The 26,959-nt window shown below is 38.0% G+C and overlaps 1 pseudogene across 1 annotated transcript; it reads left to right on the plus strand.

Moving 5' to 3' along the window:
- Positions 1-26,748, plus strand: LOC307124208 (adhesion G protein-coupled receptor E3-like; annotated as a pseudogene). The gene is made up of 12 exons: positions 1-39; positions 5,222-5,411; positions 19,026-19,145; positions 19,290-19,465; positions 19,575-19,736; positions 19,812-20,018; positions 20,095-20,320; positions 20,519-20,585; positions 20,671-20,724; positions 21,102-21,301; positions 26,444-26,606; positions 26,722-26,748. The product of its transcript is annotated as an adhesion G protein-coupled receptor E3-like (transcript).
- Positions 26,749-26,959: the final 211 nt, after the last annotated feature.

Genomic DNA, 26,959 nt, shown 5'->3' on the forward strand with positions numbered 1-26,959 from the left:
ATGCTAATCAATGTCTTCAGGTTCATAAGAAAACTACAGGTACACTCTAAAAAGAGATGTGTTAAAAATGACACATGTTGTGTTAGTTTTAACACATGTAGTGAGTGTGCTCAGGGACAACACATGTTGTGTCAAATTTAACACAATAAATGTGTAAGTCATTTTAACACACAAATTGTGTCAGGTAATCACATACTCAGATGTAATTTTAAAAATAAAGTGAAACTAAACTATTAAGCATTTAATCAATAGTCGAGTACAGAATGCATGTGCATACAAAGTGCAATGTTTCAAACTCTATGACTCTATAAACTCAGTTATTCACACTTCAACACCACATCGATGCTGCTTTTGAGAAAAGATCATGAAGAGATAACAGTTGATAGAGTTTGCGCTTTGAATCAAATTAAAATGTAGCAACTGATAAAACATTCTATATAAATAACTTTTATTTATTCAGGCCTGTTTGTTTGAGAACATAAACACTGCATACAATGCACAATTATGGTGTGTCGTGGTTTATAATATGATGTGTTGAGAACAAAACCAGATGTGTTAAAAATTGACACATGTTGTGTCAGTTTTAACACTTGTAGTGTGTGTGCTCAGGGACAACACATTTTGTGTAGATTTTAACACATGTAGTGTGTGTGCTCAGGGACAACACATGTGTAGATTTTAACACATATTGTGTGTGTGCTCAGGGACAACACATTTTGTGTAGATTTTAACACATGTAGTGTGTGTGCTCAGGGACAACACATGTTGTGTAGATTTTAACACATATTGTGTGTGTGTGTTCTCAGGGACAACACATGTTGTGTCAGTTTTAACACATGTAGTGTGTGTGCTCAGGGACAACACATGTTGTGTAGATTTTAACACATGTAGTGTGTGTGCTCAGGGACAACACATGTTGTGTAGATTTTAACACATGTAGTGTGTGTGCTCAGGGACAACACATGTTGTGTAGATTTTAACACATGTAGTGTGTGTGCTCAGGGACAACACATGTTGCGTAAAATTTAACACAAAACCTGTGTCGTTTTCTTTAACACATCTCTGTGTTACCTGTAACTCAACAAATGTGTTATTCCTCTTACACAGAAGTGTGTTGAAACCTTTTACACAATAATGTGTTATAGTTACACAACGTGTGTCAGATGTGTGTTACGTGACTGTAGGTGTGTATTTGCCAGAGTTACTTCGTGTTTGGATGAACACTGACACGTATTGGTAACTTGTGTTTAGTCCATTGACGTTTAATAAAGTGTGTTTGACTGTTTATTGTATTACCTGGATGTTTTAGACATCATGAATCTACACACACCAGCTCTTATTGAGATGAACAGAGGTTTAGATGTTGATGGTTCATTGAATGTTTCATCTGAAGTCACCAGAATCGTGATCAGTGGCTCCTTTATTTGAGCTCTTGACCCTTTACTTGTCTTTAAATTCTCCACTTTCTGCTATAACTGCATTTAATCAAATATGTTTATTATGGCATGAAAACACAATCCGAAGTTTCTTGATCAAGTCATAATTTCAAGATCTGATCCAGTTTATGTGGAAATGGATGGTACACACTTACTTTATTTGTGTGCTGTTAGCTATAAAAGTTTTGTGAAACTACTTCATGTAGTCCAGCAGTGCAGAATTCATTCTTTAAAAAATAAAAAATTCAATGTTTTCAGAAAGTTTAGAGCTGCAGCAGATACTCGTTAAACACACATATCAAGAATCAGATCATGAATTGCAATAATGGTGACAAACGCTTCATCCTGCAGTGCATGCTGGGAGTCATGGATGAGTTTTGTACTATGGTGACTCCCAGAATGCATTGCGGGATGAAGCTTTTGGTTTGTTACCATTATTGAGATTCATGAGCTGATTCTTGATATGTGTGTTTGCCTGTGAGACACCATAAACTAGAACATCCTATGTGCACTGAATATCTAAAATCAAATGTGCAGATAATAATAACAATATTATAAAATAATTATTAAATATTTTTTAATTATTAAATATTTTTTACACTAAAGTTTCAGATATCAAACATTTGCTGAGCTCAGCAATTGTATGTGATGATATCATTACCACCTGATCATAGTTTTCTCATGGTAATTTCTGCTGCTTCAAATGTGTTTAATAAACACACAGTCACAGTAAACAGAGAAAAATTGATGTGAAAGAGTCAAAGGTCAAGAACTCAAATAAAGGAGCCACTAATCACGATTCTGGTGACTTCAGATGAAACATTCAATGAACCATCAACATCTAAACCTCTGTTCAACTCAATAAGAGCTGGTGTGTGTAGATTCATGATGTCTAAAACATCCAGGTAATACAATAAACAGTCAAACACACTTTATTAAACGTCAATGGACTAAACACAAGTTAACAATACGTGTCAGTGTTCATCCAAACACGAAGTAACATGTAACACACATCTGACACACGTTGTGTAACTATAACACATTATTGTGTAAAAGGTTTCAACACACTTCTGTGTAAGAGGAATAACACATTAGTTGAGTTACAGGTAACACATAGATGTGTTAAAGAAAACGACATAGGTTGTGTGTTACAATTTTACGCAACATGTGTTGTCCCTGAGCACACACACTACATGTGTTAACATCTACACAACATGTGTTAAAATCTACACAACATGTGTTGTCCCTGAGCACACACATTACATGTGTTAAAATCTACACAACATGTGTTAAAATCTACACAACATGTGTTGTCCCTGAGCACACACACTACATGTGTTAAAATCTACACAACATGTGTTGTCCCTGAGCACACACACTACATGTGTTAAAATCTACACAACATGTGTTGTCCCTGAGAACACACACACACAATATGTGTTAAAATCTACACAACTTGTGTTGTCCCTGAGCACACACACTACATGTGTTAAAATCTACACGAAATGTGTTGTCCCTGAGCACACACACTACATGTGTTAAAACTGACACAACATGTGTCAATTTTTAACACATCTGGTTGTTTTGTTCTCAACACATCATGTTATAAAGCACCGACACACACCATCATTGTGCATTGTAAGCAGTGTTTATGTTCTCAAACAAACAGGCCTGAGTAAATAAAAGTTATTTATATAGAATGTTTTATCAGTTGCTACATTTTAATTTAATTCAAAGCTCAAACTCTGTCAACTGTTATCTCTTCATGATCTTTTCTCAAAATCGGCATTGATGTGGTGTTGAAGTGTGAATAATTGAGTTTATAGAGTCATAGAGTTTGAAACATTGTACTTTGTGTGCACATACGTTCTGTACTCGACTATTGATTTAATGCTTAATAATTTAGTTTCACTTTATTTTTAAAATTACATCTGAGTATGTGATTACCTGACACAATTAGTGTGTTAAAATGACTTACACATTTATCGTGTTAAATTTTACACAATATGTGTTGTCCCTGAGCACACTCACTACATGTGTTAAAACTAACACAATATGTGTCATTTTTAACTCATCTCTTTTTAGAGTGTAGGTGAGTTTGATTAGGGTTGGAACTAGGGCTGGGCGATATATATCGTGAGATTGTTATGCGCATCTCATCAGTAAAGCCGGTTCCTTGATTAGTAGTAAATCGCCTTCACCTGCTTTCAGATGGAGCGGCATTTACTACAAAGCTAAAACTCCAGTGTTAAATTAAGAAAGAAGTTAGAGAAGTTAATGAGATAATTAAGTGATTAATTTAGTGATGATTGATCATTATTGAAGACACCTGATGTTAACAAGCAGAATCTCTGAAGGAGAAAATCTCAAATTGTAAAACACCGTTATGGGGATGGGTGTGTGCATTAGTTGGGCTCTTGACCCTTATATTATTAACTTTAGATTTTGTTTGTCTGCTGTTATTGATTAATAACAGTCAACTTAACAAAGAAAAGTGTGCTCTGATTGTCTGGGCTATGTTTTGACATAATCATGCTGTGATCAGAAAAATGAAACTTTTTGAGATAGTTTGGTTTAACATTGTAAGCACCAGCGTTGTGATTTTACAGCAGGTAATTATCATTTTTTTTTATAATCCAAAATATTTAATAAACATTGTTCTGATCAAAAGACTTTCAAATAAATTAATTTAGAAACACAGATATCAATAATCAGCATGTGAGTCTCAACAATGGTGACAATAATAAAGCATGTTGCAGTGGCTACCACCAATCACAACTCATTAATGGCTCCCATCATGCATTGCGCTATGAATAAATTATGATCTGAATTGTCTATGTAATTTACATTTCCTAATTGAATATTCTGCTCGTCACCATTGTTGAGATGCATAGACTGAATCTTAATGTCTGTGTGTGCCTAAAAAGAAAGACTTTTTTTAAAAAACAACTTTTAAGAAATCCTTTATATTATATCTAAAATTTTGTATATGTATGCAGAATCAAAGTTATGCTGTTAACGACAACATAAATCAAAAACATAGTTCAAATGATGATTGTCATAATATAACCAACAGATCACTTTTTATCTTTGTTCTTCTGGCAGTTATAACTCAGATACAGCAGCCAGACAAAATCTAAAGTTAATAACATAAGGGTCAAGAGCCCAACTAAAGCAAAAACTCATCCCCATAACGGTGGCTTACAATTTGAGATGTTCTCCTTCAGAGATTCTGCTTGTTATCATCAGGTGTCTTCAATAATGATCAATCATCACTAAATTAATCACTTAATTATCTCATTACCTTCAACACTCTTGAGTGGACTCATATACACTCCCAGGAATGTTAATTTAACACTGGAGTTTTTGCTGTGTACAAAGAGCCGTAGTTAACTGACAAGCTGAGCCATATCGCATTAATTATCGCTGGCGATACGTCCGGATATTAATGCGATATGGCTCAGCTTGTCAGTTAACTACGGCTCTTTGTAGTAAATGGCTCCATCTGAAAGCAGGTGAAGGCGATTTACTACTAATCAATTAACCGGCTTTACTGATGAGATGCGCATAACAATCTCACGATATATATCGCCCAGCCCTAGAGCAGATAGAGAACATCACATCTCAGGTGCTCTCTGTGACTGTAAGTCTTCAAGAGAAAAATGATAATCAAATATTTGTCAGTTCCATAATGTAGATAATAGATGATTGATATGATTACCAGTGCTGTCTTATTGGCTCTGTTGAAATTTACTGTGACTCTGTTTATCTGATCATTAAACTAGACTGTGACCAACATTTTGACCCTGGACTTCAACGCTCTAGAGCAGATTTTCGAGTCATCATCATCAGTCAGCCCAGCTGAACTCACCTCCTATGGAAACCTTGTGTTGAAAATAAGCGAGAAACTCATTTCTACATTGGTGAAGCCGACAGACACGAGTGACAATGTCAGTTTTACTCTTGCTGCTGTAGGTGAGTGGAGAAACTGTTATTATTCATGATGAAACTGAGATTATATACACAGTAAAATCCTCAGTGTTAAATTAACACTGCTCAGAGCACATATGGTCCCACTCTACAGAGTGTTAAAATAACACTGAATCAGTTGTAAAGTTAATGAGATAATTAAGAGATTAATTAAGTGATGATTGACCATTAGTGGTGAACATCTGATGATAATGAGCAGAATCACTGAAGAAAAGAGAAAAAAGTAAAACACAAAAACTACGACTGACTATAAAAAAGACATTAAATCTCTGAAGATCTCAGCAGATGAGGATTAAACAACTCCACAAACAGCATTACCAGCTTCACACATTACTAACCAGACTGACTTTATTTCTGTCAGACGTCTACAGAAGCTCTTATTGAGAATTAACAGATTTTTTGTTTGATTTTGTTTAGAAAATTATTTGTTCTTAATGTGACCATCATGGTGATCAGTGTTTTCTTTAGTTGGGCAGTTTGATGACCATAGATGAGTTTTGCGTGATGCACCCAGAATTAATTGTGGCATGAAGCATGTCACCATTGTTGAGATTCATAGGCTGATTCTTGATTTCTATGTGTGAGTAAAACTTGCAGGAGTTAGAAGTAGTGATGGCCAAATGAGACTTTCTGAACCACTGAGGCTTTCCAGCCCATTGGTTCACCAAAAGGTTAATTATGCTGAAGCCTCATGAAACAGTGTGCTCCCTAGTGACACCTGCTGTGCAAAGCAATGTATCGCACACAAATCGATTCATCCTGAGCAACCAAATTGTCAGAGTGTGGGCACACCCTTTTTCTATTGCCTGTGTATTAAATAAAGTATTTTACTCTGCTTGTATTAACCTATGCACACACAACTCACACAAACACACAACTTTGTGTTCAACTATTCAGTAGTTATTTGGGTTAGTGATGACAGTGAATGGCCCAAATGATTGTAAAGAAATTATTGTGTGTGCAGTGCTGATTGGGAGTGCAATAGTGCATGGAACTGGGAGGCTATACATATAATATATATATATATATATATATATATATATATATATATATATATATATATATATATATATATATATATATATATATATATATATATATATATATATATATATATATTTCTATCTGTATTGTCTTTATTGTTTGATGAAACTTTTATCTTTTGTGTGAACTTTGTAAGGTGTCCTTGAGTGTCATGAAAGGCGCCTATAAATAAAATGAATAATATATATATATGTACACACATATGTATGTATATGTATATTAGTATATATATATGCACAGCAAAAACTCCAGAGTTAAATTAACTCTCCTGGGAGTATATGTGAGACCACACTCAAGAGTGTTAAAGTGTTAAAATAAGAGTGTTAAAGTAACACTGAAGCAGTGTTAAAGTTAATGAGATAATTAACTGATTCATTGAGTGATGATTGGTCATTATTGAAGATACCTGATGATAACAAGCAGAATTACCAAATAAAAAAAATCAAAAATGCCAGTCACCATTATTGCGAACAGTGTTTGTTTTACTTTACTTTTGATCTTGACCCTTGAGTTTTTAATATTATATTTTATTTGGTGCTGTAACTGAGTTTTAACAACTAGACAAGCAATGACAAAAGCTGATTGCTTGGTGTTGGCTATGTTTTGACATTGTCATTACTTGACCTGAATCACTAACCTCATTTAGAGTCTAGTTACTGAGATGGGTTTCTTGTATTGATTATAACATAAGATCCAGTATTTTCAATATAATTCTAAGGATTTCTTAAAAGTTGTTCTGATTAAAAAAAATATATATACTGTATTTAGGCACACGCAAATCAAGAATCAGTGTAGGAATCTCAAAAATGGTGACAAACAGCTTGTAAAGCTCATAATTTATTCATGCAGCTATGAATGATGGGAGCCATGGAATAATTTTGAATGATGGCTCCCAGAATGCACTGCAACATGCTTTTTGATGGTCACCACTGTTGAGATTCTCAGGCTAATTCTTGATGTCTGTGAATTTTTTTTTGTTCAGAACAACTTTTAAGAAAACCTTTGGAATAGTTGAAAATGCTTGATTTTATCTCTTGGAATCACAAGGCTGGTGTATACATAACTCAGATATTAGGCTATATAATCAATGATTCAACTCAGTTGATGACTATTGCTGCCTCCACGTCCCATCGGAATTATCGTAAATACGAGTTTCCTAGGTAAAAATTGGCCATGAACACCCTGACCTTTTGAAACTTGAATGCTGTGAGCTCGTAATCACAACTTTAAAGTCGAAATTATCAAATGTCCGATAGCACGTGAAGTCAGCATTAGTCAAAACATATCCAACACCACTTGATCAACTTTTACTCTTTGCTTATCTGGCTGTTAAAACAACCAAAATAAAATATAATGTGTTAAATGTCAAGGGTCAAGATCCAAATTAAATCAAACACTTATCACCATAATGGCGACTTAAGAATTGTGGCGTTCTCCTTTGGCAATTCTGCTTGTTATCATCAGGTGTTCCTCACTAATGGCCAATCGTCACTCAATTAATCACTTAATTATCTCATTAACTTTAACACTGCTTCAGTGTTACTTTAACACTCTTATTTTAACACTTTAAAACTCTTGAGTGTGGTCTCACATATACTCCCAGGGGAGTTAATTTAACACTGGAGTTTTTGCTGTGTGTATATGTATGTATATATGTATATGTATATATATGTATTATAGGTATTACAACTAGATAAAGGCTAATTTACTCTAATAATCTACTGAACTAATTTACTCTAATAATCTACTAAACTAAGTATAATGTAATATAATATAGGCTATAATACAAGCTATGATATATAATGATAACTATGCTACTACAAACACGCTACTACTCGCTACTACGTACAACCAACACCTCAACACCAATGCAAACGCCTACTGCAAACCCCACAAGAGGCGCGAGGTTTCGAACCACTTTTATCCGGAAGCGATACTCAGAATGAAGCAATGACGTATTCAACAGAAACCGAGGCCTCGTTTGTCATCGTCACGTGATTTTCACGGAAATGATACAAGCCTCGAATCGGGGCTTCATCTGGAACGCCCCTTTTTGCTCGACACAAGCTCCGGAGCCTCGCTTCAGATGTCCTATCACTAGTTAGAAGTGCTTATTATGTGATGTGTTATTAAACTGTAGTACAAAACTTATATACACTTTTTTTGATAATCATTTAGTTTATATGAAGAAAACACTGCTGGATCTTCCGCTGTAGAGTCACACAGCTACTATAATCAATTACTCGGAGATCAGCAAATAAGGCACTATATGATGATAACAACCGTATCATCAACATCAAGCCAATAACATCTGTCATCAACTTGTCATCATGAATTTTCTCTTGCTGTTCTCACGTAACAAACAGTTAGAGCAGCCAGAAAGAAAAAATACTGACAAGTCAAGGGTCAAGACCCCAACACTGTAAAAAAGGATTTGTTGACACAACTTGACTTGGTCAAGTCATCTTGTTGCATTGACTCAGTTAAGTTTAGCCAACATTAGAAGTTAAGTTAACTCAACTTATATGTATTTGTTGAAATAACTTGCAGTAAATTGGGACAACGTACTGTATCAATTAATAAGCATTTAATTTTTTTAGTTGAGTCAACTTGACATTATTTGTTTTCTGGAGAAATGCAACTATTCTGTAACAAATCTTTTGTAGTTGAGCCAATTCAAGAAATGTTGTCCATTGGAAACAGAAGTTGAATTTTTTATTGAAAATCATTACCATTTTGGTGATGAGTGTTTCCTTTGGCTGGGCAGTTAGCCTCTTTGTGTAAGTGTGTGGCCTTTGCAACAGTGTTTAGGAAAACACATCATTTGTTGCTAAGAAAGAAACCAACCAAGATGATTAAGTTTTCAGCCTCATAAACTCTAATAAATCAATAATCTTATTTCTGACCAATATTTTACAATATTATTTTACCAGCAAAACTTTGTTGCAGCAGATCAGACATTCTGAATTTAAAATACATTACAGGAAATAAAAACACAGACATCAAGAATCAGCATATGAATCTCAACAATGGTGACATGCTTCATGCCGCAATGCATGCTGGGAGCCAACAAAGTATCAAAATTATGGCTCCCAGCATGCATTGTGGCATGAAACATGTCACCATTGTTGAGATTCATATGCTGATTCTTGATGTCTGTGTTTTTGTCTAAAAAAAAAAAAAAAAAAAAAAATCCCGTATACGTTGTGTATTTAAATATCAGAATTTAAATTTAGACTGACTGATCTGCTGCATAAAATTTTGTTGGTAAATATAAAATATTATTAATAAATAATCACTTTCAATCAGGAATAAAGTAGTAAACTACTCCACTTTATGCTGTTATCCATCACCTGATCATTGGTTACAGCTTTTTATTGTAACAAATTTAGTGCTTTGTTAAACACTGTTACAAAAACCACAAACTCACTTAAAACACCAGGAGTCAAACTGCCCAACAAAAGGAAACACTCATCACCATAATGGTGACCAAACATTTTCAATAAAAAATTCTGCATCTGAACCTGTTAATTCTTAATAAGAACTTCTGTTTCCAATAGACACAAATTGTTAACAACTTCAAATAAAACAATATCTTCAATTCCCAATCAAACGTCAAATATGACATACTATAAAAATCCATCTTTAGTCGTCAAATAAGATCTCCTTCCTCTTTTTTTCTCGCATCAGCAACTCGTGTCGTGATCTTGTGTTCTCGTGCAAAAAATGGCATGGCGCGTCTGGTTCAAATGCGTTTTTTGGCACATGCACATTTTCACATGAGGCAGAAAATTGAAAGAACCTATATTTTGTTGTTATATGAACACGTTATTTTAAGTTTTCCATTTACCTTCAAGTTGAGGTTGTTATAACTCATCCTATTGTGTAGTGAGACACTGCAAGTTGACAGGACATGATTTTACTTGTCCACCTGACTAAAACTCAGAATCACTTTTTACAGTGAAGTAAAGCAACACTAATTTTCAATAAAACAAACAACTTTTATTTTCAATAAAACATCAACATCTAAACCTCAATAAGAGCTTCTGTAGACGTCTGACAGAAATAAAGTCAGTCTGGTTAGTAATGTGTGAAGCAGGTAATGCTGATTGTGGAGTTGTTTAATCCTCCTCTGCTGAGATCTTCAGAGATTTAATGTATTTTTTATAGTCAGTCGTAGTTCTTGTGTTTTTCTTTTTTTCTCTTTTCTTCAGTGATTTTGCTCATTATCATCAGGTGTTCACCACTAATGGTAAATCATCACTTAATTAATCTCTTAACTACCTCATTAACTTTAATACTGCTTCAGTGTTACTTTAACACTCTGTAGAGTGGGACCATATGTGCTCTGAGCAGTGTTAATTTAACACTGGGGATTTTACTGTGTATGATATCAGGGAGTTGATATAGTCTAGAGCAGGGGTGGCGAACTCCGGTCCTGGAGGGCCACTGTCCTGCATAGTTTTGCTTCAACCCTAATCAAACACACCTGAACAAGCTAATCATGGTCTGAAGGGTTACTAGAAAGCTACAGGCAGGAGAGTTTGATCAGGGTTGGAGCTGAACTCTGCAGGACAGTGGCCCTCCAGGACCGGAGTTCGCCACCCCTGGTCTAGAGAGCAGCGGTGGATCACAGGTGACAGACGGCAACAATAACTAATGCTGATACAGTAAATATATTACTTTGAAGAATTATAAATGTTTTAAAAGAGAGCAGAAAACACTCTCTGTATCTTTTGTTTTTCGATCAATAGTCAGTATTTTGGTGCAAATTCATTCACAATTTGGTAGAAGCTCGTCAAATTGGACAGAAGCCAGATGGACAGGTTTTGTCCTGAAAAACACTCATCCTCAAAAAACCTTTTGAATTTAAAGACATTTTGGACATTTGGATTTGGAAGCAAAACCAGTTGGGAACTGAAGTACTTGAGCACTGTAAGATCTAACCTTTGACCTCCTGACCTAACAGTTAATTGTGTGTTCAGATGATGATTGAATTAATTTAAAGGGTAATTAGTGAAGTCATGTCACCTTTATTTATATAGCACTTTTTACAATGCTGATTGTTTCAGCAGCTTCACAGTGTTAAACAGGAAAATGATGAAACATAATTTGATTCAGCTGCACAGCTGCTCTGGAGAAAAGGGTGATTTCATCTAGCTCATTTCAATTATCATACAGTGACAATGCGGGCAGATCAGCAATCCAGTTGAAAATGTATTCGAATATTTAGTTGAAACTTTAGTGTTCCCAACTGAGCAAGCCAAGCAAAGGCAACAGTGGCAAGGAACCAAAACAGGGCATAATAGAGAAAAATAAACTTTGGGAGAAACCAAGGCCACATTTACACATTTACCGGGCATTTAGAGAAACAAATACCCCCCCCTTCCGTTTTCAAAAATAACATTGTGCACACAACATCGTTCTCAAAAAAGTTGTTGTTTACATCAACCCACATAAATACGCTGTCGAGCACCATCTTAACTATGCCAAACCTATGGGCGGCAGTGTAGGGAGAAGGATAAAGCCATGCAAGCCAATCAGAATCCTCAAACATGCCGACCTTCGTGTACTCTTTCGCCTCTGCTCCTCGATATAGTACAGCAGTTGTGTTTGCCAATGCAAACAGGCCAAAAGCTTTTGCACAAAAGTAAAAATGAGTACCACCTTAACAGCATCCATGATCAAACAAACTCTAAACATAGGGCGCTCACATGACGTAAGCATTTTCTGGAGCATAATGTGACGTTTGAGAACTTAAAACCCTGTTTCTCCCAGTTGACACGGCAACACATAACCCATGTTTTCAGAAATCTCCACTTTGGCCGGAGTTTTTAGAAATAATAGTTTTCTGGGATTAAAAACAGCGTTTTTGTGTAAATGACAGGCCAAAATGCAGGGAAATATCTGCGTTTTCCCATCGTGTAAACGGGGCCCAAGCCTGCAGCACTCCTCTCAGAAACTGAAGCTTCCGCGCCTCGATCGCCCCCCGGAGGTTGGTCCCAGTATAGCTCCTAAACCCCACCTCTCCATATATTTAAATGGACGCGAGACTAGGGCTGCACGATTCTTGCTAAAATGTGAATCACGATTTTTCTCCATGGGAATTGAGATCACGATTCTCTTACACGATTCTAATTTTTTCTTATACTTTAAAAAAATGAATCAATTTTAAATAAAAGTAATTAGTTACAATTAAATTAAAATGTAGAAACAACAAATGTAGGCAGACTAGATGTAAATATATGCTTATTACTGTTTATTTCTATTTTTATGATTATTTAATATCTTGCCTTGTGGAGAGAGGGTTTTTGTTGTCTTATTTCGTTGTTTCATTATGTTTTTGCATTTTTGTAAAAAATGAAAACTATAAATAAAATATTTAAAAAAAAATGTTTTAAAAGAAAACGCTTAACGTGGCTTAATGTACTAAGACAGTGTTACAGACATCCCAACCTGAAAAAAGTAATTTCAGGGAGGTATACCCCCCCCCCCCAAAAAAAAAAATAAACATGAAAGGAGGAAAAGTATCCCGCATTTCACCACAGAACATGACTTTACTTGTATATTATAATATAATATATCATTAATATATAATTTCTTTAGGCCTATGCAATTATTTGTAAAAAAAAATATGTAAAATTATGTAGATCACTTTTACTATTTACATAAGCTGCTTATACTATTTATGTAAACTGCTTTTATTTATATTTCATTGCAACTTTAAACAGGTCCAAGGAGTTTGTTGTTTTCATGTAGCCTTGGCAACTAGCCGACCTGAAAGATATGCACATGAAATGAAACTTGTTTAACTCAAACATAACATGTCAGTAACAAACTGTACAGCGTGCAAGATTGTCATTATGTTTATACTTTATGCTTTCGTTTTTTGGGGCACTCTCCCTCTGCCATGGCGCTCCAGTTTCTAGATACACTGAACTGATTAATTTGGTTCGGGAGAAGAGATAAAAGCCCGCCCACACTGACAATTGATTGGTTGACTTACCGAAACAAGCCAATCAGGACGCTCTCCGTCTTACATGCGCTTCATTAGGTGCACACCAGGTGTGTGCTGGTGTGCACCTAATGAAGCGCATGTAAGACGGAGAGCAAGGTCTCTCGCTCTCTCTCCCTCTCTGCCGTGCGCGCGTGCACAGTTTGCGGTAAATTTTTACCTCTTACCGCTACAAATCTGACTCCGTTTCGGTCTGCTCTGCCGTCTTGTTACACGTCAGTAACAGCGAAACATGGCCAATGAGGGAGAGGAGAAAAGTGGAGATTTATGATTGATTGGTTATTGTTTTGTTATTGTGTGAGTGTGACAAGCTCTGGTGTGACCAATAACGCGTGAACGCAGCATGATCTGAGGGAAATACACGGAAGTGAATCGCCAACATTAAGAAATGAGATCGCATTTATGTTTGAATCGAGATCGTGATTTTTTTTCAGATTAATCGTGCAGCCCTACTCGAGACACACTAAACAATTAAATTACACTTCAAATAATTGTTTCCTAAAGATGGTTTCTGTCATTTTAGGCAGTTTTTATCACAATGATTTCATTTCAAGTGTTTAAATAAGTTTAGCTGAGTTGTCACTGAGGTACTAGCAGACTTTTTTAGGGATTTTTGGGAGGAGATTGGAGCTTTAGCTTTAATTTCTACATTTCTATAACTGTTTATTTCACACCAACATGATGAATTGTTCTGCATCTGTGAGAGTGTGGGCGGGCTTTTGATAATCGCGCCTCTACTTCCTGTTCTCAACTGCGCAACCCCGGTCCCGAGATCGCTACTGCGCAAACTCGGTCCCAAGATGTCAGCGCCGTGTGCGGGCCTACGAAAGCTTCAACTCTGGTCAGCGGAAGTCAATAAAGTTGCATCGTCCATATTTTTTTACGGTCTATGGGAGAAACCAGGCTCAGTCGGGGTGCCAGTTCTCCTCTGGTCATCATACCATGTCGGCGAGGCAATTATTAGATAGGAATATTCGAAACATCAGAGTCATCACGCTGAAGACGGTATATTGGGATGTCATGTCGATAAGACAATTTATTAGATAGGAATATTCGAAAAGATCAGAATAGTCTAATTGACGCAGCCTCTGCAGACACTTCAGGGATGCGTTGGTCATGTCTGGGCACAGGTCCACCATCTGATCTGGATACGGCCCAGATACGGCCCGGATCCGGCTGACTGCAGTAAACCTCAGGATAAAACAGAGAGACTAACATTAGCGTAGATGCCATTCTTTTTATGATGTAACGAGTACATCAGGTGTTATGGGAATTGTTCCCGGTTCCGGCTGACCTAGTTAATGCAGCCTAACAATCATTTCATTGATTTGAATAATATAAATAAAAAATGTTTTAAGTGTATGCCATAGAAAAGAGATGTGTTTTTAGTCTAGATTTAAACTGACAGAGTGTGTCTGCTTCCCGAACAATGCTATAGAATGCTTGGAATTCTACCTCCTGTCTGAAAAACTGAGCTACTTAGCAAATCCAGGTGTTTGGATCAAAATACAGAGCAGGACTTTTTATTTTCTGAACCTGGAATTTCTACCTCTGTTCACATTTCAAAGTCTCTGCTGCCCTGTGGTGGACAATATGAGACACTAGGTGCGTTTCCATTACCCTTCAAATTGCGCAAATTGAAATTGCGAATTGAAAATACGCCCAATGGAAACGTGTACATTTCGTAAAAACTCCCATATATCGCAAAAAAGATTTTACGCTCGCATGTGGTGGTCTTTCAGGCAATTCGAAAAAGGAAATTTTCGCAAAACTGCAATGGAAAGGGGTCACCTGTTTTTACAGGTCACCTGGTAGGCTACGGTCACGCAATGCTCTCACATAGGGCCTACATATATTTTTTTTTCCACTCAAGTATGTACGAGATCTTATGTCGTTAAAACAACATATATTTTCTCCTAATAAGGAAAGTGGCGTAACTTTATAATGATCGTGTGGCAGCTTGGACTAGAGGTACACTAAAGATTTAAAGAAAAGTTACCGACTACGCCACCCCGGGAACTATTTCCGGGGAAATGCCCTTTAACCAGGAGCAAGGCTCAGAGGTTCGTTATATCAGAGTCAGGTATCAGACATGGGTTGAGTATAAACAATAAAACACTTTATTGTTCTCAGTAATAGAAAGATATCATTTTATTTAACATGACAACAGCTATAATTCAAAACGAATCTATGCACAAAATGACACATACGCTCACTTCAGAATGGGGCGCTGGCTCTCCTTGACAGAATTGATACAGCAATCATGCGTGCACACTCACTGCACACTCACTGCACACTCACGCCACACCTCACTGTGAGCACAGCACTCAGGCAAAAGAACCCACCACCATAACCGGAAAGAGACGCTTATCCTCTGTAACTGGCTGCCCCAATTCTGAAGAGAGAGAGAAAGAAAGAAAAAATAATAATAACAAAAACACACACAGTAAGCCAAGTATATCAAAAACAAACAGAACAACAGGCAACAGGCAATCTAAAACAATGTTAAAAGTTCGCTACAGCAATTTGGTTCATGGAATCGAGGCGCCGCGTCCGGTCACCCGACAATGCTGGAGTGGACAGAAATGGGCAAAAAAAAACAACCAACACTAAATCACAAAAAGAAACACATTCTATAGGTTGCCCTTAGGCCACCAACACATAAGAAATAAACAAACCAAAAATAAACTTGAAAAAATAATTCGCAAAAAGAAAATATGTAATATACCCAACTTAAATCAAATAAAAAAAACACACAACAACAATCAATTCACAAAAAAAACATATGTTTACAGAAACACGCTGCAGAAAATAATGGTGACAGTTAGGTGGCTTTATCTCATATTTAAATACCACCGGAGGCTTTTGATTCGGATTAGTTACTCACAATACACAATCGATGATAAAAATACCACACCAACGGCCCACAATCATCGGCCCAGCTGATGTAGCGCGTTCAACACCATGAACGATGGACAAGGAAATCAGACGCAGCGTGTCAACAACACTCGATCTGAAACTGAGTAAATGAGTTAGTGATGCTTGTCTGGCGGTTCAATGGAACAGACAAACTCGTAGTCCCGTCCCTAAACACTGAAAACGGAATAGTCACTGTGACAAGTCCAATGATGGCGAAACCGGAAGCAAAACAATGCAGACAGCAAAAGGAGCATCCGCTTTGGATGAACCCAGAGCCCACTGTAACGTCCCCTGCACGTTGGCCCGCACCTTAAATATAAAATATAATGCAAGATATTAATTTGGCCAGCCCAGCTAGCAATCATATGTTTTCGTCACTGTTAAACATACCTGTAGTGCGATTCACACGGCACCAGAGCTGTGATGTGTTAAACACGCATCAAATTGACGGCATCCGCTCGACAGCATCCCACAAAGTTCCCCTGTCCAACCTTTAACAAGAAAACCCCTGTAATCCCTGTGAGACAAACCCACGAGCAAACCATACTAGTCACTGCCAGCAGCTCTTACCGTACAAACAGTCATGCGTCCCGCCGGAAAGCACTGTGTCTCGCTCAAATGACGCAGAGAGAAGGCACACCCATAGCGACACCCTTATATACAGAAGGAACGCAATTAAAGGGGCACTCCCCCAGCATATTAAATAACCCGGCAGAAATAAACCATACTGCTACAGTTGCATAACATCAGTTAATGGAAACGCTGTCATTTCGCAATATTTTTTTGTCGACTTTTATAAAATATCGCAAAAGTTTTGCGCAAATCTGTAATGGAAACGCGGCTACTGACAATCAGGTCATGTTGTGACTCGTGACTGCCCAGTTAGCCAAGTCATGTGTGGCCCAGATGGGTTTGACCTGGGTTGCCTAACTGACTGGGGCCCAGTCAGTTTTGTCCTCAGTTTCCATGGAGGTCCCACATGGGTTAGCCCAGATTAAATAAAAACGAAGTATGCACACTACATGCTGTTAAATGTAACACTGAATTAGTGTTGGAGTTAATGAGACAATTAAGTGATTAATTGAGTAATGATTTAGCATTTGTGAAGACATCTGATGAAAACAAACAGAATCACTGAAGGACAGAGAAACACAACTGACTTCAGCCACAGCCTTTGATGAAATCAACTGAAGATAAAATAAGACATTAAATCTCTGAAGATCTCAGCAGAGGAGGATTAAACAACTCCACAAACAGCATTACCAGCTTCACACATTACTAACCAGACTGACTTTATTTATGTTACTCGTCTATAGAAGCTCATATGGACAATCAACAGAGGTTTAGATGATGATTATTTGTTGAAAAGAAAAGTTTAGTTTTATGTCACCACTATGGCGGTCAGTGTTTAGATAGTTGGGCTCTTGACCCATTGATAAGAATATAATCACGTTGTGGTTTAAATCATTGATCTTATGTCTGACTTTTTATATTTTATGATGTTTGTTATTAATTATGTTTAATTGTTGATGTGATTCTACAGCAAGAGATTCAGTTTTATCAGACATCACACAGTCACACACAGACATCAAGATTTTGCCTGTGATTCACAACAACGGTGACAATCAAAACAAAAAAAAATGTCATCCTGCAATGCATGATGGGTAGCTTCAAAGTACAAAACTCATGCTTGATTGTCACCGTTGTTGTGAATCATAGGCAAAATCTTGATATGTGTGTGTGACTATGTGAAATATTTGCACCCACTGGTAAGATTCCGCCCTGTTCTCCTCCTCTCTTTTATCTAGGTGTGCCGTGTATTTTGTTTGCTGTGAAGATTTTCCTTTTATTTTTGCTGTGAAATCCCACTTAGTTTTGGAGTGACTATTGTGCGTGTGTTTGAGTTTTAAAGTGAAAATAAAAATAATATTTTTGTATCGGACCACTGTCTCTGGCTGATCCATCAACGAAATTGAGTGCCTGGTTAGAACAAGATAACAAATTCTTTGGGTGTAAATCCCATCGTGGCGTAGTCTGCTAATGTGTATCCGGCCTGCCACACTAGTTTTTAACCTTGAGGTTCCATGAACGTCTATATGGGACGTCCCGGACACATCTAAAACAGACGTCATAAAAACTTTCATTCTGGCTCCTCAGTGGACGTCTTTTCAACGTACGCCTCTAGGAGCAAAGACATTGAAAAGATGTCTTTTGGACATAGCTTTGCTCAGTGGGACGTGATGATTACATCTGTATCATCAACAAGTAGCCAAAATCATCTGATCATCTCTTGCTGTTCTCGCCATAACAAACACAGTTACAGCAACGAGAGAAAATCTGATGTTAAAAAGTCAAGGGTCAAGAGCCCAACTAAATCAAACACAAAACTATTGTTTTCAATAAAACATCAACATCTAAACTTATGTTAATTCTCAATAAGAGCTTCTGTAGATGTATAAAAGAAATAAAGCCAATCTGGTTAGTAATGTGTGAAGCTGGTGATGCTGTTTGTGGAGTTGTTTAATCCTCCTCTGCTGAGATCTTCAGAGATTTAATAATAAAAAGATAAATATTGTAAATTATTTAATATGGCACACAACTAAATGTTTGTTTTTAATCAGAGGGTCAAGTCTTCATGGTTGGACGACAGGTCACCTTAGATAAAATCCCTCAACTTGACACAAAATATTCTTCTGTGGACATTGATCTCATCGGGATCGCCAAGAACAACATTGAAACAAGTATGTGAAATGTTTCAGTGTGAATTAATAAGAAAAGTCAAAGAAAGAGACATCATAGCACTAAACTACATTTACTTGTAGGTTTTGATTTCATTGTTGTTTTTACATATAGTTTCTTTTTCTGTTTCTGTCACACAGGATCAGCTGCTGTGGCTTTCATGAGTTATACCACAATGGAGAATCTACTGAAGCCCGACTTCTTCAACACATCAAATGACACGATTAAAACCATGATGTCCACTGTGATCTCAGCTACTCTTCCCAAAACCACCAACACTAAACTCACCAAACCAGTCAACTTCACCCTCAAACACATCAGAGTGAGAGACTGAAATGTGCTTTTGTCCAACCTGAGAACTGATGAACATCTGAAAACATCTAATATTCAGTGTTGTAATATTTTCTGCATGTTCTTTCTTCTTTTTGCAGGAGTTCGACCCCAGCGGTTCTCTGTCCTGTGTGTACTGGAATATCAGCGAGTGGATTGTAGATGGTTGTTCTGTTTTAAAGACCAACAGCAGCTTCACTGTGTGTTCCTGTGTTCATCTGTCCACATTCGCTCTCATCATGCAAACCAGCCGCCCATCAGAGGTACGAGAAGATTTATAGAGAGCATTGAAGAACAGCACAGATTTGGCACTCATGTACTCTGACATGTTTTCTCAGAGCGACTCAGAGCTGGAGCTGTTGAATTTGGTTTGTGTGATCGTGGGGCTGGTGTTCTTCAGTTTGTGCCTGTTGACCTTTGCCCTTTGTCAGTGGAGTCCTGGAGTGAATAATGTGGCCCGAATCAACCTCTGTGTGAGTCTGTTGTCGGCTCACCTTCTGTTCCTGATCACACAACAGTTCCTGAGCCTCATACGCCCTCAGAAGGTGAGAATGATGAAGAGCCCTACAGCTCAGCACAGCCTCACTGAGAATCATCATAACCGTCTCTCATGCTCTCCAGGTGTTGTGTGACGTGATATCAGGTGTGCTGCACTTCCTCTTTCTCTCCGGCTTTGTGTGGATGTCCATTGAAGCTGTGCTGCTCTTCATCTGTGTGAAGAACCTATCTCAGATCAGCTCCAAAAAGAGGGAGGTGCTTAGCAGTGGATTCCTGTGTGTGATTGGAATATGATTGCTCTGGTTGTGGTGGGCGTGCCTGTCGGGCTGTTTCCTAAAGGCAGCGAACAGTGAGTTGTTGTTGTTGTTGTTGTTAAAATTTAATTTGATTAGAAGCAAATAAAGCTATTGTGACATTTCTGTCATCTGATAAAAGTTAATTTTACACACACTGTATAAACACATACAAGATTAAAAAGATAAGTCAACACCAAAAATAGCATTTTTGACATTTGTCTAGTTCATATATTGTGTTTTCCTCTAAACAGCTGCTGGATTAAACTGGATAAAGGTTTTATCTGGAGTTTTCTGGGTCCTGTTTGTGTCATACTAGCAGTAAGAACATTTATTATTTTTCATGATTTTAATTTATATTAAAAGGAAAACAAGGTGATTTAATTGTTATTTTTCTACTTTTCAGTTAAACACGATTCTCTTCATCTGCATCATCATCAATCTGAACTCAATCTTTTGTGTTGTGGACTGTTATCATTAACTGCATTACGTGTTATTGGATGCTCAGGTTAAATATGCGTAGAGGCTCCACCCCTGGGGTGGTTTTGGGGGAAAGAGGGGAGAAGGGGGCAGAAGAGTGCCTCGCTGTTTCAAGTGGTGTTCTCTGTTCAAGTCGGGGTCTGTACGGCGTGGGTTGTGGCCTACAACAGCCCAAATAAACACCCCTTTTGACTAGCACGTCGCTTTATTGTCTGAGAACGTTATAACAGGTGTCAAAAGTAAAAACGATTGCAGACAGCTGGAGGTAAAGTGGCTGATTTGAGTCCTGACTGTGCGTGCATTAGCCAAGCAGCTGATCTTCCGCTGATGAGAATGGATAATCCCGTTCATATTAAGATGGAGGAAGATGATGGTTATGCTGGGGCAGCAAATATTTTTGCTGTGCACACTGCGTCTATAAACAGTCACTTCAAGGCGAATTCTGTGAAGAAAGACCCGCGTGAAGCCACTGTTGCGGGCGAGAAAGTCAGCCACCATTATCTGCCGCTGCTGAGCGCCATCAGCCGCCATTACTCACCGCTGCCAAACATCATGACGTCAGACGCCAGTTGGAATTAAAACACCTAAAATGCAGACCCCCATTCCCTTGTCTCGCTCAGTGCCAGTGCAAGCAAACAGGCCAACCATGAACAACGGGACGAATGAACTAGGGGTGGTGGTAGTGGGAAGAACAGACTGGTGTAGTCAATATACGGTGCGGGAGAGGGTGTGCAACCCCGATTTGGAATAACTCTGTCTGTCATTAAGATGTGTGTACTTACCCAGGGAATTTGGGTAAATTATTTTATGTGTGGCATATATCCCTCCTGATGGAAACGCTGCAAAATCGGCAGCGCAAATTGCTGACTTTGTTCAGAAACAGTTACAAAGAACACCTTGCACCCCTGTTTTTATTATGGGGGATTTTAATCAGTGTAAAGCTAGAATTAATGCTTCCTGGCTATGATCAATATGTCAAATGTGAAACTCGGGATAAGAAGATTCTGGATAAATGTTATGGTAATGTCAAAGATGCTTATATTGCAAAATCAAAGCCTCCGCTATCTACTTCTGATCACAACATGATTCATCTGATACTGTAAATCTCCATCCATTAGCCCAAAAAACGAAAACTAATGACGTGGTCAAAAGGAATTCTGCGTGTAAGCCTTTTCAGCCTTTCGGTGAAGTTCTTTTAATTTATTGATATCTCATTTTAAATCTGACTCCATTAATAATTTTATCTGACTCCAATACTAAGTGACTCCATAAAGTGTGCTACATTTAGAGTTTATCAGCTGATTTTATGATTAGTTGCGATTTAATTTAGATCGTTGATTTTCTTTATATCTTCCTAGTTTTTATATTCGTTCATCGAGAGACCCTAAATCGCAGAGAGACAGACGCGTCCGGTTCGCGCGCTCACGGACACAAAACGGTTACTTCTGTGATTAGTCAGAGGGTGTAGAGTGAATATTTTACCTTTAAGTGGTTGCACATGCTCACTCAACAAAAAGTGTAATTTTAGCAATATTCACGGACTACAACGTGCTAACCCAGCGATAGTCAGAAATCGGAATATCGCTCACGCTGCGCTCCATGCTTCAGTCGTGGCGTCATCGGTGTGATCTATCATAACCCTAGATTTTGCGGTAATAAAGGACTCTACATCGATCCATACTAGAATAACGATTTCGGAACCATACAAGAGAAATCAAGGTTAACATTTATTTTGGCCAGACAGGAAAAGTAAATATCGTAAACAAGAATCCATGGTACACAACTGATCAGCGTAAAAACATAAAACACAATTGCAAAGCAATATGAAAATAATTTAAAAGAGTCATCATGTCTGGCACATCTACATGCAGTTTGCACGGGGGGTCTGATTGCAGAATATTCCCCCAGAGAGTTAGAACATCCAGCCTTAAATACTCCAACCAGAACAAAAGGGCTGTAAATATTTGCAACACCCCCACCTGGGTTTGGGGGAGTGGATCAGATATCTTTGAAGAGACTACTCAAAGGAGGACTGAATTCTCATTAGTTTTCCAATCTTTCTAATACTACCAGTGACTGCAGTGAAACTGAGACCATTTTACCATTCGCACTGAGACCTTTAAAAAGACATCAAACATGAAAAGGATAAAACAATAAATTTACAAATAACATCATCACTGATATATCTGCATTTGGTGACTTGAAACCAGGACAAGGAGAAGGCAAAATGGGGAGGGGGGAGTAATGTTTGTCAGGGTGTTGTCACAGTTTCTGTGAGATCTTTTCCTCAAGATTAGTGACTTTTATTGTTCAATTACTGAAGTGTGTATCTCAGCTTTTGTCTTAGCACCAAAACCGACTCTTACAATTCTAACCTATTGAACTGTTTTTAAAAGTAAGAAAACGGAGGTAAAGACTATATCTGTGTGGTCAGAGAATAGCATAGAGACACTTAAGGGATGTTTCCTATGTACAGATTGGGAAATTTTACACATTGATGAGGCCACTGACACGTTGACTGAGTATATTAAGTTTTGTGAAACCTTTTGGAAAGGAAGTGTGTAACTGTTTTTCCAAATAACAAGCCATACATTACTAAAGAAATTAAAGAATGCATTAATCGAAAGAAGCAAGCTTTTAAGGAGAAAGACTGGGTTTGTCTGAGAGTGGTACAGAAAGAGCTCACTGGCATGCTGAGAGTCTCTAGGAAAAGACACAAGGACAGTTTGGAGCAGAGTTTTAATTCTATACCATCAAAAAAAATATGGGACACGATTAAAGCAATGACAAATGTGAATACTGGACGTAAGCACCTCATTACTAATAATGATTTAGAAAAGGCAAAAAAATTAAATGAGTTTTATCTTAGGTTTGATACGCAGGATTATACCCAGGAAATGTACAATTTTTTTAGGGACTGCTGTAAACGAAGACACTTCTTTCAGAGTGATAATCGACCCACAAAAGGTTTGCTCACTCTTTAGTCAAATTAATACAAGAAAGTCCACAGGACCAGATGGCATTTCAGCCGTACTTTTAAAATCATGTGTGGAGGAGCTTACCCATGCATGGTGTCCTATTTTCCAACGATATGTGGATTGTCATAAGGTCCCTGATATTTGGAAACATTCCGTTGTTGTTCCGATACCAAAGAAATCGAGTCCAATGGAAAATAATGAATATAGGCCCATAGCCTTGACATCATGTGTCATGAAGTGCTTTGAGAGATATATGGTGTCCATGTTAAAGATAGAGGTTAAATCAGTTTTAGACCCATTTCAGTTTGCCTACAGACAAGGTCGTGGTACAGAGGATGCTATTAACACTATTACTAATGCTATTACGAAACATCTGGAGAATCCAAAAGCATATGCACAGTTGTTATTTGTTGATTTTAGCTCTGCTTTTAACACAATTAAGCCCTATGGTCTAATCAAAAAACTGAACTACTGAATCAGTGGGGTGTGAACCCCTTTTTAATTGAATGGTATTATTCGTTCTTAACCAATCAAACTCAGCAGGTTAAGGTCAACCATACTGTATCAGAAGTTAGAACACAGTAAATTCCCTGGTGTTGAATTAACACTGCTCATATGGGTTCATATGGGAACCACCAGCAGGGTGTTAAAGTAACACTGAAGAAGTGTTAGAGTTAATAAGATTCTTAAGTGATTCATTGAGTGAGGATTGTTTGATTATTGAAGACACCTGATGATAATGAGCAGAATCACTGAAGGAAAGAGAAACACAAGAACTTCAACTGACTTCAGCCACGGTTTTTACCGATTTTTGAATCGGTACCTGAAGGCCAAGCTCACACAAGAAGGAGGAGAACCCCATTCAAATTTAGAGACTTTGTCCTTGGGGTCAAGGCCTTCAGTAAGAGGGGGGCAGTGTAACATGTTCTAAATGTTATTGTGTTGCACTTTATTCATTTTTGTGTTGTGGACTGTTATCATTAACTGCATTACCTGTTATTGGATGTTCAGGTTAAATATGCCTCTAACTATGCCGTCCAATCTTCTCGCAGTAACATTACTGGAACCGTATATAAAAATAGTGCCTGTTTTAAAATGCGTTTAAAAGCTTCCGCAGATGCGAGCTCCAGGCCGTTAGCGGCCATTCAGCACTCCTGTACCCGCCGAGAACAGCTTAATCTCAGCTAGTCCTTCAGGAATTTACTGCTGGATTTTACTGTATGTATATAGTGGTTAAACATGAGATATAAATAATTTAGGTATATTAAACAGGCAATCTTCAAATAGACTTGGTCGGTGTCGTGTCATAGCTTGAGGCGTGGGGAAAACAGTTTATTCCTCCACACTGGAAATGCATGGCGTTAACCCAGTATAGCCTATGTAGAATCACTTCTGCTGATCGACAGTGCAAGATACAAAGACAAACTGAGCCATCTTGGGTCAGATTGTTCGTATGTGACTGGACAAACTGAATGGCTATAGGAGTGAGTAGTAGAGTGAGTAGAGTGAGGAGTAGAGTGAGTTCGGCAAAGGGCAGATTCGAACCTGTGTCGATCGCGTCAAAAGCAAGTTCTTTAAGCCTTATGCTGCATTCACACCAAACGTGAATAGAGTCAAAATCGCGTCTACCGTGTCTAGTTTGACGCATGAACATTTTTAATCCATTCGCGCGTCCACGGGAATCAAGCGTTTGAAGCGAAATAGACGGGCGTTCAAGGCGCTCCAGGAGAAATCTGTCATAAAACACCACTCTGCCTCTTTTCATTTTCATTAAAAATATATATTAAGCATTAATAGCCACACAAATCCGGTCCAAGCAACTCCTACATTATCTTCACTGCATGTATATTTAAATATCCTTAAAAAATAAAGTTATGAAACTTCTCTTTGCACTCAGTCAAAACGATTTGGCAGACAACAAAATATAGATTCATGACACCAAAGATCGCTCGTTAGATCCACACAAGATGCACCACTACAGGACATCAGAGCCAGCGGCAAACGTCAGAAGGACTGGCCGAGGAAAGGCTGCTCTTGCCGGAGTTAATGAGCGCTGAGCGCCCGGTGATCGCCTGGATCTCACAACACCAAAAACACAAGATTATTATTTTTAAATAGGCGCTCTCTTTATAAATAAACCACATATTTGAGCTTTAAACAACTACATTCCCACCTGAAAAAGTCTTAAAACTACATTTTGTGACACAGTAGTATTTTTAAATTGTGCAGGGTTTCTCATCATGTCACTTTACCACGTGACCACCGCGAGCAGGCTCCTAATTGGTTAACGTGGCGCGTCAACTGGACGCGCGAATGAGTCAGATTTGCGTCCTTCGCACTGCGCAAAATGCGCCTTCCGCGCCGCGGGACCTCCAGATGGGCGTCAACGCGCCTTTCCATTGACTTAACATTGAAATCATTCGCCCCAGACGCTCTATTCGCATTTGGTGTGAACGCAGCATAACTGAATGCATAACATACACTTTACTGATTGCACCACTGAAGACATCAAAATATGCATGTTTTTTTTGTTTTATCTTCTTTGGCCCAACCAGGCATTGTCAGGTGTATGTCACATGCATATATTGCAAAGCTCTCAGCCAATCAGATTCGAGAACCAGAAAGCACTTAAGATATAGTACTACTGTTTCTCTCTCTCTCTCTCTCTCTCTCTCTCTCTCTCTCTCTCTCTCTCTCTCTCTCTCTCTCTCTCTCTCTCAGGACAATGACATTTAAAACACTGGCTCAGTTTGTGGTTCTTGGTTGCTCCTGGATTCTGGGTTTATTCACTAATGGCAGGAAGGAGCTGGAGATCCTCTTCCTCATCGTGAACTCCCAGCAGGGAACCTTCATCTTCCTGATATATTGTGTCCTCAAAGAGGAGGTCAGACATCCCTCAATTTACCACCATATTCCATGTCAAAACTGAATATATGAAAGAATATTACAGTTGTTTTCTTGCATGTCCTGTTCTTATTTTGGCAATCCGTGTCTTTTAGAGGGAAATGTCAGAGGTAGTTGTTTAATCTGGTACTATTCTTCCATTTCCTTCCTGTGAAGGAACGTTCAAACAAGCCAAAACTATTCAAACTCCAACTGTCAGAACTTCTGAACTGTCTGACTGCATCGCATTAAAGGGTTAGTTCATCCCAAAATAAAAATTCTGTCATTAATTACTTGCCCTCATGTCATTCCAAACCCATAAGACCTTTATTCATCTTTGGAACACAAATGGAG

This window comes from Gobio gobio (assembly GCF_949357685.1).
Source record: "Gobio gobio genome assembly, chromosome: 3".
NCBI classification, from domain to species: Eukaryota; Metazoa; Chordata; class Actinopteri; order Cypriniformes; family Gobionidae; genus Gobio; species Gobio gobio.